The sequence below is a fragment of the Amblyomma mixtum genome, chromosome 3 (genome assembly GCF_055824585.1).
Source record: "Amblyomma mixtum isolate Tamu chromosome 3, ASM5582458v1, whole genome shotgun sequence".
In the NCBI taxonomy this organism is placed as follows: Eukaryota; Metazoa; Arthropoda; class Arachnida; order Ixodida; family Ixodidae; genus Amblyomma; species Amblyomma mixtum.
In genome coordinates, this window is record NC_143014.1 from 381,225,144 (window position 1) to 381,234,912 (window position 9,769).

Here is a 9,769-nt window from a genome sequence, read left to right on the forward strand (position 1 = left end):
TCCAGTCATAGGCCTCAGCCGAGCTAAGCGATCTATCCGGAGGAGGATAGATCCTTTTGTTCTTTTTCTGAATGTCTGTGATGCTATTAAAGGTATTGGTTTCCTCTTTAGTGCTGAATTCGTATGAGGTGTGCACGGCTCCCCGGGGTAAAGAGGAGCGGGCGAGCCTGTGGGCGGCCTCGTTTCCAACCAGACCCGAGTGGGCTGGGGTCCAGATAATTAGAATATTGTGGGCTGGGATAAAGTCTTTTAGATATTTAGCCGCCATTTCGCGGATGCGTCCCTTGCTGTAATTTCTAATTGCGGCTTTGCAGTCGCTTACTACGTATTTGGTACCTGGCTGAGTTAGAGCGATCGCTATTGCAACCTCCTCCGCCACAAGGGGTTTTAAGTTAAGGTGTCTTACAACGCGTAACGTTCTGCCTGAGTCCCCGACGGCTACGGAGACGGTGTCTCCTAGCGTGCCTACCGCGGCATCAGTGTAGGCCACGGTTCATGGTGGCATCTTGCCTAGCTTAGCAGCCAGCTGTGCGACCCTGCTTTTCCTTCTGCCTTTGTCGTGGATGGGATGCATGTTTCTAGGTATGGGAGCGATAATAAGATGCTCTCTTATTTCTCTTCCCAGATCTGTTCTGGTGTTCACTGTGCTATCTACGGTTGCCCATTTCGCTAGCTCTAGGTATTTCCTTCCTGCGGGTGTGGATGTTAGCCTTTCGATTTGCGATGTTCTAACCGCTTCAGTCAGTTCTCTCCAATTGTTATGCAGGCCCATTTTCTCCAGTATATCATTGGACGTGGAAATGGGCAGCCCTAGCGCTCGTTTGACACATTTTCTGATGATTGTGTCTAATGCCTTTTCTTCGGTTTTGTTTATTTTCAGGAATGGGGTTGCGTAGCATATCCTGCTAACGATGAAGACCTGCGTGAGTCTGACACGCTTTGTTAACGGACGTCAGTATGAGCCATTAAAGGAAAAAAGAAAACATCCCCTGTGGTCCCTGGTTTGGGTGATTGTTGGCTTCTGTCATGTATGTCCCAACGGCTCCTTGTTTCATTCCCTAGTCGGCCGGATGAGCGCAGGAAGCCACTTCACGTCTACTACGACAGCTTTGTAACAACGAGTCGGAGACAAATGGCCGCTTTGAAAATGGCACTGGCAAATTTACCCATACACATTACAGATTCGTACGAGATATCAGCGTACCCTGTTGATTCTTCCCGAGCGATTATCTCTTGGCTATCCCCTGAGGCGGCCTCCTTGTTCCTGTTAAGTGACAAAATATGAAACGCCTTCGTCGCTATCTCCTCCTTTATTGTTAGAATTCAGGGCTTCACACCTGTGTGCGTTTTTTGTCACAGATTTTGTGCTTCCCGGTTTTTATGCTTGCCAACAAGATATACTGAACCAAACAAAGGAAATAGCTAGCGCGTTATCTGGCAACTATGTTGAAGCACGGCCAGAGCCGACTCAAGCTACACTGAGCTTAGCTGAATTGGACAGAACCTATATGTCGAGGAGCAACCCACCTAGTCAGCCGCGCTTTCCATAAAACTTGAGAACATTTTCAACCTAAACTACATTTAAACAATTTTTATTATTTCGTTAACAATAAAAATGTCATTTTCTTTCTACTCTGTGAAAAAGGAAAGACATTTACTCCACTTTCTCCTTAATAAAAACAAACAGAAAAACACTAAGACAGTAGAAAGTGATCCATAAATACCCAGCGTGCACAGCGGTGCTCGCGCTAAACTGAGACTATTCCCGCGCTGTCTAGCTCGTTAGCAGTGGAGTGTGAGGCAGCAGCTTCGACGGCTTTGTGGTTAAGTCCCTTTTCAACAAAGCTAACGCCGCTGAGCATGAACTTTCTTGCAGTCCACAACCTTTAAGGACCGCTTGAACAGTGCGTTACGATTTGCACTCAAATTCGTTATGTCGTGTTCCCCCTTACTACGCCGTTCTCCTCTTTCGAAGGACCTTGAAGTCACTCGCTCAGGAGTAGCCCCTGCTTGTGTTTGCTGCGCGCCAAGCGCTCGTCAAGTCAAAATTGTACCAACTGTTCCAGTCCGTGACATTTAAGAATTCCGGAAATTTGGTGCTTCCTGTTGCCTTGCCTTCTTCAGTTCACCCCTGACTCCGCCCTACAGAGGAGCATGAGTAGCACCTACAAGAAGTTTTGTCACATGAGCGCCTATTCTCTAAGCCATGTGGTGAAACAATTCGTTCTTTTTCTTCTTTTTCAGCTGACGCTGTACGCTGTGGGAATCCTGGCTTTCCGCCGTTGCCTTTGCGCGGCCGTGCCGGCTTCCCGCGTTGTTTCTCCTCTTTCCCTTGCTCCCGCCTCAGGCGGTGGAGAGGCGGCTAGGTGACTAATCACTGTCATTTGGCCACAGCTCCGCCCCGGCTCCCCAACGGCCTTTGCCATTGGCGCCTTTTGGCGGGAATTCGGGACCCGCTACGGGCGGCCGCGCACTGAGCGACCGTCCGAGCGGGGCCCAGAGAGAGAGATCCCTCCGAGACAGCGTAAGGTGCGTACGCTACTGTTTTGTCCGTGCCGGCCTTTGCCGTTCGGACCAGTGCATACTCGAGCTCGCCCGCACGTGTCCTCTGACCTGCAGCGGCTCGAGCCTGTCCAGCGGGGTCCAGCGACCTCCGACAGGCGTACCTTGCGTTGATTGCCCACTCTCTCTCGCAACCGGCCCAACGGTCGACACGAGAGAGATCACAGCACTGCCGCGGGGACATTCTCCTGCAGCGGCGTGCTAGCGGCGCGCATTGCTCGAGTCGCTTCGTGCGCGCAGCGGAGCCTTGCTCCTCGCGCGCCCCCGGGACGGGGTGACTATTGAGTGTGTGTGTACTGCTGAAGGACGACGTGAATAAACGTCTCCTTTGTGAACTTGGAGGCCTATTTCTTTGCGGCGAATCGCTCTCCTCCCAGCGGAGGTTGAGTGCACCGCATCGGTGTCCCAGTGTGTGTGTGTGGTGACGGCTGATCGGGGCCCTTGGCTCGCGCGAAGCTCGAACCCGTGGTGGGTGGTGGCCTGTGTCCACGTAGAAACCCACAACGCAGACGTGGCAAGTGCATTATCAGCGCAATGCTTTCTTATGCCAGTACGCAGTAGGCATTCGTTGTCAATGGCATTACTAAAACTTCTGGCCACGAAGCAGTATATGCACGAAGCAAATCGGTGTTGCTGACCCTGCAACACCCCACTACTTAGTCATTACACTTGCTCAGTTGGGCAACTACAAAACCGGTCGAGAGGCAACAAGCCTGTCACCCGCCGTCTTTGATCAACCTACATTGCTTTTTTGGGGCATATCTGCCTCCAAAAAGAACCCATCATGTACCCCACCAAATATCTATTATAAAAACTAGTAAACAAGGCTCACGTCGCTTCCCTCCCCCGCAGGCTCACCTCCTCTCCCCTTCATTAACGCCCTGTTCACGCTGGACAAGCCTGACCCCTTCTTCCCTTGTTCAGGCTACCACACACATCACGTAACTACTCAGAGTTGGCCTCATAAAAATCAACTAGGTTATTCACAATACTTCGAAAGCCAACATGCGCTAACGGTGCTTCTCTGCGTCCGGATAGCCATTAGCGCCGTTAGAGCACGGAGAAAGGAAAATTCGGGGGCTTGGGTATGACGTCACGATGTAGAAGCACAGACGTTGAAAACAAAAGGAATAAAGTCGGCTCCACACGGACGCCAGCGGTTGCGTTTATAGTGTTTAACGTCCCAAAGCCACTGAGGCTATGAGGGACGCCATAGTGGAGGGCTCCGGATAATTTCGACCATTAATCATCATCATCATCAACCTGACTACTCCCACTGCAGGGCAAAGGCCTCTCCCATGTCTCTCCAATTAGCCCTGTCCTTCGCCAGTTGCGGCCACCGTATCTCCGCAACCTTTTTCTCATCCGCCCACCTAACTTTCTGCCGCCTCCTGCTACGTTTGCCTTCTCTTGGAATCCACTCCGTTACAGGACCAGGGGTTATCTTGCCTTCGCATTACATGCCCTGTCCAAGCCCATTTCTTCCTCTTGATTTCGACTACGATGTCATTAACCCGCGTTTGTTCCCGCACCCACTCCGCCCGCTTCCGATCTCTATAACGTTACACCTATCACTTTTCTTTCCATAGCTCGCTGCGTTGTCAGGTGCACTGAAGAGGAATCTGAACTCGTCTTTTTGCCGCGGGAACTCGATCTACACGCTCCGAGCATTCTTAGAAACTTCGATTTATGGCCCTGTGTGGCCGATTTCCCTAATTAAATCGAATTAACGTCCGGCTCCGGCCTTTCTTTCGAATTCTCCCCCGTACGTTGGGCGGAGTCGACCAACGCGCGGAGTGCCTTTCAGCCAGCTCCGTGGAGGCTTTGCTTTGCTTTATTTTGTTTTTTTAGGTTTCCGTGAATAAATAGTTTCATTCGCAGATAATATAGCCGCAAAATAAGCCCGCAGAAATGAAAATACGCGCGGACTATTTGCTTATACGGACTACTACGTATTACTCCGCCGATGGCAGAGCGGCAAGCCGCCACGGGACTGGGTGAAAGGCACTCCACGCGTTGGTCGACTCCGCCCACCGTACGGGGGAGAATTAAAAAAAAAGGCGGGAGCCGGAGGTTAATTCGATTTAATTAGGGAAATTGGCCACACAGGGCAATAAATCGAAGTTTCTAAGAATGCTCGGAACGTGCAGATCGAGTTAACGCTGCAAAAAGACGAGTTCAGATTCCTCTTTTAAGCTGAACCCTCTTTGTTAGCCTCCACGTTTCTGGCCCATAGGTGAGTACCGGTAAGAGTACCGGTAATACCGACCGTTGGGGTTCTTCAACATGTACTTACATCGCACGGTACACGGGCCTCTTGCATTTCTTCTCCGTCGAAATGCCGTGGCCGGGATCGAACCCGCTTCTTTCTGGGTCAGCAGCCAAGCACCACAACCACTGAGCCACCGCTGCGGCTACTCGCCGTTTGGTTTTATTGGCCAAAGTTGAGAGTGGCGTGGAGCCGACTTTGACTTCCCAGGATAGAGGAGGTAACGGAACATCATCAGAGCTTGCCTCGAAATCTGAAGGCTGGCCATAAAACCGAATTTTCTCTCTGTTTTCTCTATGAAGTAGCCATTTTAAGAGGTAGATCATATTCACAGCGATTATGAGCGCACGTCCATGCATGCTTCATGGAGTTTATTATCGTTACAAAGTCGCGTGCCAACCGCATAACCATTTGATCACCGCGCGGTGCTCGAGACAGTATCTTAGGCATGGCTGGCTAAATACTTTCGTGTTGCTGATAACAATGTAGATAATAATGAGATAGCATTTGTGTTCACGTCAGAAGCAAAATCCGCCGTCCGATGTTACAAAATTCGCTTATTTGTGGAGAGAGCTCACGTGACCTTGTCTCGTGTTCACAACCTACCATGGCTGGCCACCCTGATTGGTCGAGGAGGTCACGTGCACTTATGACGTCGTCACAACCCACCGACCGCGGCAGGTGGCAACCTCGCCACTGGAATGAGCAGCCTGCCCATCATCTTCATCACCATCATCCTTAGCCTGACTACGCCAACTGCAGGGCAAAGACCTCTCCCATATCTCTCCAATTAACCCTGTCCTTCACCAATTGCGGCCACCGTATCCCCGCAAACTTCTTAATCTCATCCGCCTACCTAACTTTCTCCGTCATATATAGCATAGCAGCAGCATTCCTCATAACTTTGTCCATTGTAGCTAGTGACAATTAAATATGGCTGGTCGAGAAAGGGTACGCTACCTTGTGACAACCTGCCTACCCGGTTGTGAGCAGCCTAGTTTCTATATAGCAACCTAGACTTAATCTCCATGTGGGAAGCAACCCGGGGCCGTCCGGTGTCACGAAATCGCTAATTGGTCGAGAGAGCTTTAACGTCACACGGTCACGTGACTCCAAAAGAAAACAATTACAGATCGCTGCCCAGAGGGGGAAAAAATCTAAAATGGATTGAAATCCATTAATAATAATCGATACACAGTGATTAATAGTGATCAGTGGAAGTCAGAGTAAATTGTGATATATGCAAATGTCGGCAACGTCACAGCATAGCGGATGCCTGCCTGCTACTGCTGCTGGCAGTCCGAATATGATGGTTGACGGACCGACAATGGCAAAAAAACTGATGCAAACACACACACAAAAGTTGCAATGGAAGCTGCGACAAATGCGAAGTTTAATGCTATCACAGTGAACTCTTAAGTTGACTTAGTGTCCCCGGTTTTTTTTGTTTTTTTGCTGAGGTCCTGTTGCAGCCACCCAGATGTGTCGCTCAAAGTGTGGATAAGCTTAAAATCACAGCCTTTGTAGGAGTGTCGAAGAGGTGCGCTCTTTGCACCACTTTTACTGTGATGAGTATTGATTCTTTTATCACTAGCATCGATGAAAAGTATTCTCAGTTGCTACGCGAAGCGCTGTAATCTATCCAGTGTAGCAGTCGAACTGCTGCGGCGGAGCACGACATTCGCCAGTGCTGCGAAATTTCCAAACTTTCTAGGTTGAGCGAGCGCAACTATACGGTTAAGTAGTTCGATGGAACGGGAAAGGTGAATTCAGGGCACTCCGTAGTTATTTCCAGCCTGCAACCTTGGACGCTCTACGTGCGTTAAAGGTTGCCTCGCAGAAAATTGCAGCCTCCCTGTAAACACTACGTTCGTCACTCCACCAGTACGTAAGTACATTTGGTATTGGTTCCCATTTTTTCTGTTACTTCTCAGAAGTGATATTGATAAGTCAGGTAGTCATGAGGGGTTTGAAGCCCAGACGCAACACGCGGTCTATAAGAGACGCCGTAGTGGATATATCCGGGTTCATTTCGTCCACGGTTCTTGCGTGCGGTTCTTTAGCATGCGTTGATGTCGCATATCAAAATGGGCACCGAGAGAGGAATTCGACCCGTGACTTTCAGACCTCGTTACCCCCTAGACACGGAGGCAGCGTAGTGGGAGAAGCCAAACCTAGCAGAGTCCGACAACGATGTACGGTGTTGTTTGCGGGAGCCATGGCTGGCACTGCGCACCTCCGACAACTATTAAATTGGTGGGCATGCGTGTACTGTCCTCAAAAAAACGCACAGTGTGCTCGAGCAAGGAACGTGGAAAATGACATCACAGTGTTTCAATTTATCCCGCAACACAAATAAAGCAGCTTGCCGCGGACATATGAATAGATGGTCAACTGATGAACAAAGCTTAAATTCAATGACTGTGCACGCGTTATGATTCTAGCGCGGAAACGTTAGTATCCCTATGTCAGAAACAATTTTGGCGCCTTGCAGCGGTCCTGGCGCAGTGGTGCAGCGGTTAAGCGAGGCGCCACTGCCCTGCGATGGCGGGTGCTGCCACCGGTGGGCCTTGTGCGACCTCTTCCCGTGTGACCTAGTGCCACCTGCCACGGTGCAGTTTGCTCGCTATCCGGTGGGCAGTTTGTGATGACACCTCAAGGTCACGTGGAACCGGCGCGACGATGGAAGTGCCACTCACGCATTTTTTGCTGCTTGTGCAGGTTATCACCGATGTGGCTACAAAACAGCATGCCACCCAGCTTAGAATGCTTGGGCTGCTGTTTCTCTTTTTTTGTATTTACCTGCATTTATGCGCTGTGTTACTGTATCAACCCCCCCCCCCCCCCCCCCCCCACTGTAATGCCAAATGGCGCTGTGGGTAAAAGATAAATAAATAAAATAAATAAATATATGTGGTCCACCTGCCTCCTAGGTTACTCTCTGGGGACCACCTGCCAGATGCGCGGCCATGATTTTTCCCTCACAACGCCGACACCGCATTTTCTGGAGAACGGGGCCTTTAACACCGTCGCGTTAAAATCTGTTTTTTTTTTCGTTGCACAAGCGTATAGTGTCTAGTCGTCTCACACGTTAACTGCAGCACTGTAACAGCCATTTGCCCACTGATGCGGATTCACGCTACCATTTTCTAATTCCTTGCCTTCTATTATGAGGCGGATCTCGCAGTTAAGGAAGTAGGCTGTACTACACCGATTTAAGTAAATATACTGTTCGAATGCTTTATTCGCGAAAAAAGAAACTAGTTTGTCTATTCTGGAGCAAAAACGACACCGCACCGCAGACCAGTCTTTTGTGCCCAGAATTGGGTGCCTTGGCTTCTGGCACACGAACCGGGCTGCTAAAGATATGATGGCGGGATTAGCCAACCTTTTGCCAACACTTCACTAAAAAGAGATTCAGCGCAGGGCTTACAAATCATGTCCAACATTCTCGGAGAAAAATTTCGAAAACTGGAAAACTGTAAGACACTGTTATGGAAATATTGAAGGTAATGGTCAATTCTTCTGATATGGAGCGAAATCTTTCTTTTAAAGTGTTTCCATAGATCGCATCGAACAGTTAAGACTCTCATAGAAAACCAAATAGGGAACGCTTTTGGTGGTAGAAAAAACGTTAATAGAAAAAAATATTGACACTGCCGGGTGATCTGGGTATGAATTGTTTGTTACAGTGAAATCTTACATCGTATGAAAAAATTGCGTTCACAAATGGTTTGCTGCTCAAAAAAGGCTTTTGTCCAAAATTGTTGGGTAGGAAGTGTCGCTCGACAACAATAGGTTCATACCAATTATGGTGCTTGGCTGCTGACCCGAAAGACGCGGGTTCGATCCTGGCTGCGGCGGTTGAATTTCTTTGGAGGAGAAATTCTAGAGGCCCGTGTACTGTGCGATGTCAGTGCACGTTAAAGAACCCCAGGTGGTCGAAATTTCCGGAGCCCTTCACTACGGCGTCTCTCATAGCCTGAGTCGCTTTGGGATGTTAAACCCCATAAACCAAACCAACCAATAGGTTCATACCACTGCTTCCCTTCTTGGTACAGATTTCCCACGACCAGTGATATACAGAGTGGAATTTACAAGCAACATTTCGATCATACTTTTCTGAGATTTCCCGCAACATGACCCTCGTCTGTACGAAGGCTTTCGGGTGCGCTGTTGCTTTAACGAGGCAGCCACGTGCTCCCTGTTTTGGACCAAAAGCAACAACACTGTGATTCGGGGAGTGGCTCCTGACACCACGGTAGCAATGGAAGTTCGAGCTAAGTTCACGGACGCAAGTGCAAGAACTGTGCTAGGACCTCCAGCAACAGCGGCCGTTACTACATGGAGTGATTGTAAGCGCATGTTCACGTCATCTGTCTGGTCTTCATGTCTGTCTTGTGCGTGAACAATAGACATCATCTGTCTTGCATGCTCGTTCGTTCATAAAAATAAGATGCAGCTGCATACGAAGCCAATTGACTAAGGTAATAAGAGCAGCCTGGGCTGGGCTCCGCCAGGGGTAGAAAACTCCGGTTGCGGTTTGAACTACTTCATCGCTCCTGGAAACTGGAGGTGAACTGATGCTTAAAGGGCAACTGCATAGGTTTTAGAAATCGATGCGCTTAAAATTGTCGAATGTGTGAAACTTTCCCGTAAAGTATGCGAAGTCCTTTTGGGCTAGCATTTGAAATGGTGGCGTAATCGCCGATTAAAATCGCGAAGGCCTTCAAGCTTCTCCGCAGCGCACAACGCCAAGTAGCGGGTCGTAGGATGACGTCATCGAAGGTATCGGTACATTTCCAACGCATAAACGCCTGCTTTGAAGGAAAAAAACCAACGCTACAGGAGGCAAAGCTCGCAGAGCGTTGTTTGGCAGCATCTAACAAGACTCCGCAAGGTGTGGCTGACGGCAGCGGTAATTTGAAACCATACCTT